We start from the raw sequence: 5,708 nt of genomic DNA, 5'->3' as shown, positions 1-5,708 counted from the left end.
TGATGATCGCACAATCCAGTGATGTACTCCACACTACTGAACTGCACGTCTTAAATGGTTAAGATGGTAAATTTTAGGTTTTTGTATATTTTACCACGATTAAAAAAAAACAGTTCAGAAGGACATGCTCCAGTCTAACATCAGTTTGGGAAGGCAGAGAGAAAGGAGGGGAGGAAGGGAAGAGGAAAGGCAAACCCAAAATACTCCCCGAACGTGTCGGGTGAAGTTAGGCATACATGTGTCCACATGACAAGGTCGGCTGGCAGGATGTTACTGTGGTTTCCTTGGGGTGGTAGGAGTGAGGAGACCGGCAAATCTTTATTATTATTATTAGATATATATATATATATTTTTTTTTTTTTTTTTTTTTTCTATGGAGTTTCACTCTTGTTGGAGCATAGTGGCGCAACCTTGGCTCACTGCAACATTCACCTCCCGGGTTCAAATGATTCTCCTGCTTCAGCCTCCCGAGTAGCAGAGATTACGGGCGTTCACCACCATGCCCAACTAATTTTGGATTTTCAGTGGAGACGGGGTTTCACCATGTTGCCCAGGCTGCTCTCAAACTCCTCACCTCAGGTGATTGCCCACCTCACTCTCCCGAAGTGCTGGGATTACAGGCGTGGGCCACTGTGCCCAGCCTGGTACATCTTTATGTGTACATATCAGGTGTCATTCAGATTCTTCTAGATGAGCAATCACCTAGCAATTATTTACGCCACTGATCTCGGACAAACTACAGCGAGAAGAGATGCTTTGTGTCCTCAAAATGGAGGTACGAGACCCAGCGGATGGTCAGGTTTCCCTTTTCCTCTTTGCAAAAACGTGCAATCACCTGCTCCTGGGCCACTCTGAACCCGCTGTCCTGTCATCCACAGCAATTTTCTCCCTGGACTCTCGGAATCGGTCCCAGAAAAGATTCCAAAGGCCTTACAGCATCCCAGTTTTGAGAAGAAAGGTCTGCAGAGTCACACTACCCGCAGAATGTTCTCTTCTACCGCCACACCCAAGCCCACCATCCCCACGGCCCCACCGCCATTTGTCCGACGACGAGATCTGGGAGGTCTCCTGGACTCCAGCACTAACTTCTTTCTTTCTTTTCTCTTTGTTGTTGTTGTCGTTTTTGGGACAAGGTCTCACTCTGTCACCCAGGCTGGAGTGCAGTGGTGAGATCTCGGCTCACTGCAACCTCCCCATCCTGGTTCAAGGGATTCTCCTGTCTCAACCTCCTGAGTAGCTGGGACTACAGGTGCATGCCACCATGCCTAATTTTTGCATTTTTTTTTTTTTTTTTGTAGAGACAGGGTTTCACCGCGTTGGCCAGGCTGTCCAGCACTAACTTCTGAAGGGTGGCCAAGCCCATCTTCCCAAATGCTCTCTTCCCTACTCCCTTCCTGGATCCTCTCACCTGACCTACCCACTACCATGTGTCACCTCCCCTGACCTCTCCATCACTGCCCTCCAGCCCTCGGCATGAAGTTCCTGGACCAAGACACCCACACCTGTCCACCTGTCCCCTCATCTACCTGTCCACCCGTCCACCCATCCATCTGTCCACCCGTCCACTCATCCACCTGTCCGCCCATCCACCCATCCAGGATCTCGCTTTTCCTCCCTCTGCAGCTGCATCTGCCCCCAGTCACAAACCCCCCAACCGGCGGCGCTCGGGCCCCGTGCAGACTGAACTGCCTGCAGTGCTCCTCATGCTGCTTCATACAACTGCCCTTAGGTATCTTCACGTCTCCCCCTTGGGAGGCCGTCCCCGCCACCCTGTCCCCCAAGCGAACTCCTACACATCTGCCAGAGCTCTGGCAAGTCTTTCTGCCCTTTACTGGCAAACTCCAGCAAATGCAGGGTCCGCCCCTATTAGGGCAGAGCAGTGGTTTTCAACCGGGGTGATTTTATTACCCTCCCTCCTTTACCCCAGTGTACCCCAGGGGGTGTGGCAATGTCTGGAGACATATGTGGGGATCACAAGTTGGGGTGGCATCTGGTGGGTGGGGGCCAGGGATGTTGCTAAACGCCCAGCAATGCCAACAGGCCTCACATCGACAATTCCCCTGCTCTGTGTCAACGGTGCCACGTTGGGAAACCCTGATGCAGAGCGAGCTTCAGCTGAAAAGATGCAGGGTATTCCCGGGACAAAACCGACTTCACATGCCCAGAAGCACCACCTAGGAGCCGACGCCTGTGGCCCCGTGTCAGCTCCGCGGCTCTCCCAGCCAGAAGGGAGGTAGTGAGCTGGAGCTCGGTGCTCATCCCAACACGCTCATCCGCCTCTGGGTTACCCCGAACGAGACGTTTACCTCTCGGGCCTTAGAGTCCCTGTTTATAAAACGGAGCATTGAAAGAAACCAGCTCTTCCCTAAAGTGGCCTTGACGGATTCTTAAGGCACCTGAAGTCATATCCGAGCCGGGGAGACATCACATCACTCCTAAAGAGTCCCAAACCCATCAGCACCTTAAGGCTCTGAGAAGTCCTGCGGCACAGAAACGTAAGGGTTCTGTTGAATTCCAGCAGTTTCCAAACTTGAAGAAACGGGACATTCTTCCCGGAGTACATCTTTGCACAACATCATGAGGGATGACAGTTTGGAGGACCTCCGACTGTCTTTGGGCTCAGCTGCTTCGAGATTCTACTGATGGGCCGGCCCTGCCTCCTCCCTCAGCCCCTGTACTGAACCCTTCAGACAGCCACGTTCGTCTGGCTCTAAAGGAGGAGGCGTGAAGGTGCGCGGCAGACCTGAGATGTTTCCGGTGTGAGGCCGTTCATCACCTGCTCCAGCTAAGGGAACTCTCTGAAACGTCCACGCCACGGCCCCCAAATCCTCCCAAAGGGCAAGTGTGACTGGAGCCCCCCATTCACCAATCCCAGGTCAGGGGCTTGCACTTTGGTGAGAAACTGGGGCTGGTCCTGGGCCCCGTTAGGGCCCGTCCTCTTAAATCTAGACCAGAGTTGGGCAAATTATGCCCAGGGGCCAAATGTGGCCCACTGTCTACTTCTGGAAGGGAAGCTTGACTGACACACAGCCGGGCTTACGTGTTGTCTGTGGCCGCTTTCACGCTACAAATAGACTTGAGTAGTTGCGGCAGACACCATATGGTCTACAAAGCCTAAATCGTTACCATCTGGCCTTTAAAGTTTGCTGACCCTTGGTTGAGGCCTTAGGAAATGGTGAAGAAACGGGTCAGATCTCTCCCCCAAACTCCCCCAAGACTCTGTCCTACTGGCTCAGGTGCGTGCATCCTGGTGCACTGGGGTGGCCAGCTGCTCCCCAAGCACAGACAAGCGCTCAGATCCTGCCATCCGCCCAGCTCATGCCCAACCCTACCCTCCCGGTCTGCCTGCTCTGCCTCGTAAGGTGCATTCCCCATGGCGCAGCCTTTCCTGGGCCCCCGGTGACACCCCCTTCCCTTTATACTCCAGAACCTCATTTCCAGAAGCTACTATCCTGCTTCAGTTATGCACTTGCCTGGCGATCGACTTTTAAGCATGTACCCGCCAAAGACATACATACCCATGCATACGTGATACTCACGCATACATGATACTCACATGCTTCTGTATCAATAGATTATATACATTACAAAACATACATCCCCAAAATAGAAATGAAACTGGATGAGATAAAAATAGCTGCCCACACTTGGGTGGATCATCCTGTGAGTGGCTGCTCCGGAGGCCGTGGGCTTAGAGGACCATCCTGGGACCCCCCCCAGGAAGTGCTACCCATGGGCATTGGGGGCTGTGCTAGTCTCTTCCCCAGGAAATGACGGCAGATGCATCTAAGAATGAGGAACCATCCCAATGCCTTGCCCTGAACACCTGCCCCTAAGCCAAGACCCCCAGGTACAAGGAGGCTGGGGTTCTCGGGGCCCAGGTGCCTTTCCAATCTGGAAGACTGGAAAAGGGCGGCAAGCAGGAAAGAAGGGGTTAGGGTCCCCCCCCCACCTAAAAAAGGCGCCAGCTGCTCCCTTGGCAGCAAACACCCTGCTGCATCCACGGGGATTTTTGTGTTTTGACTCAGAGGCAATAAGCCTTTCCGATTAAACCAACACAGACTAAACTGCAGGAATGAGGAAGGCCCCTCAGAAGCGGCGGGCTTACCATTTCTGCTCGGCCAGTGGGAGGGAAGACGGCTGATGATCAGGCTGCTGTTTTCCTCTGGAGGCAGCTGACCAAGGGTGGCTTAGCCTCAGTGGCTTCCTTCTGGAAGGTGACACAGGAGCCACAGCAAGGCCTCTGGTCCCCCAGCTTCTTGGGGCTCTCAGACTCACACCCCACGTCCCACTCGGAGCCCACCCAACCCTCCCTGACCAGTCCACCAGGGGGAACATTCGGCCACATGCAGACAGTGACCCTGGTGGTCTCGAGGTGAACCTCCTGCCTCCCCATTCCCTCCGGTCATGCCTTTAGCCCCTGTGCCCAGGCAGTGTGAGGTGACTCCTCCAACACCACCCACTGACTTTGCTGTGGCCCCTTCAGAAACTCCAAGAGCTTCCATGGGGCCCAGTCTGAGTGGCCCCTGGGTGTCTCTACCTCCAGTGCACAGGGAGAGTGAGGATCAGAAAAGCAACCTGCCCAGGCCTCGGGGTGGTGCTGGGAATAAACATAGATGTTTCCAAGAGTCCCAGGGGATAGTTCTTTGTTCTTCAAGAAGTCTCCTCATGAGCGCCAAAGCCCAACCAAGGAAAGGCAGGGAAGACGAAATTCAGCCTCACCGAGAGCATCCCACCTGACCTTCCCACACGGCGGCCGGCCCAGCCACCCTCCTGGGGACAGATAACTAAGGGACATGCGGGGGTGGAGTGCGACAGGTCACTCTGACCTCGTGGAGCCCACACTCCTCCTGGCCAGGACCCAGGACACTCTGTCACCTCCTTCCCCCATTCTCTCCTGCCTGCCCCACTGGTCTTCTGGCTGTTCCTGGCGCCTGACAAGTTCCTGCCCCAGGATCTCTGCACTTCCCAAGCCCTCTGCCTGGCTCTGGGCACACTGGGCCTGAGGCCCCAGGTGGCTGTTCCCCCACTTCCCTCAGGGCTCTGCTCTGAGGTCACCATGTCACCGAGGCCTTTCTCAGCCATCCTACCCAAATGGCAAACGTCCTCTGCCCCCGTGCCACGCTCTGAGCTTCCCCATGGAACTTTACAATTGTGTTCACTTGGTTGTCTGCTCGAGACCTGTCCCCCTATGAGAACACAGGGGCTGGAACTCAGTGTTGCTCACACTGTGCCTCAGGGCCTGGCACAGAGTAAGTGCTCAATACATGCCTGCTGAGTGACTGACTGTTCCACGGTGCCACCTGCCCACACCACCATGCTCTGCAGAAATGCCACTCCCATAGAAGCAGGGCCTAGGGTTTCCCACACCACCTTCCCGAAGAGTGGGCAGGCATCCATGTCTCTGTCCCCGACCTGCTACGGAACCTTCCCCACTGGATCCAAAGCTCTCCTGCCCCAGGTCTGCCCTCCAGGCCCCTCATTCCTTGAGAACTCACTCCTGAACGGTGGCAAGAGCTCAATCTTACACAGCCCAGACTGTCCCTAGCGTGCAGGGCTGGTGAGGACCCAGGGAGCGGGGACAGCTCTCCATCTGCACTGCTGGAGGCAGAGTACAGGTCTTCTTGGATGCCCAGCGCCCCGGTTGGGGGAAGCCCGGTCTGCAGTGAGAGCAGAGGAAGCTTCATCCAACTCCACGTGCTGAGCTC

The 5,708-nt window shown here is 55.1% G+C and overlaps 1 long non-coding RNA gene across 1 annotated transcript; it reads right to left on the bottom strand.

The window, feature by feature from the left end:
- Nucleotides 1-1,108: 1,108 nt before the first annotated feature.
- LOC105507329 lies at nt 1,109-3,636 on the bottom strand. Its single transcript, XR_001001078.1, has 2 exons — nt 1,535-3,636; nt 1,109-1,502 (listed from the first exon to the last, which is right to left on the bottom strand). It is a non-coding gene; the product is annotated as an uncharacterized LOC105507329 (long non-coding RNA).
- Nucleotides 3,637-5,708: the final 2,072 nt, after the last annotated feature.

This window comes from Colobus angolensis, unplaced genomic scaffold (assembly GCF_000951035.1).
Source record: "Colobus angolensis palliatus isolate OR3802 unplaced genomic scaffold, Cang.pa_1.0 Scaffold149, whole genome shotgun sequence".
Classification (NCBI taxonomy): domain Eukaryota; kingdom Metazoa; phylum Chordata; class Mammalia; order Primates; family Cercopithecidae; genus Colobus; species Colobus angolensis.
The sequence above is the reverse complement of the archived record's forward strand: the minus strand, read 5'-3'. Positions and strand labels throughout refer to the sequence as shown.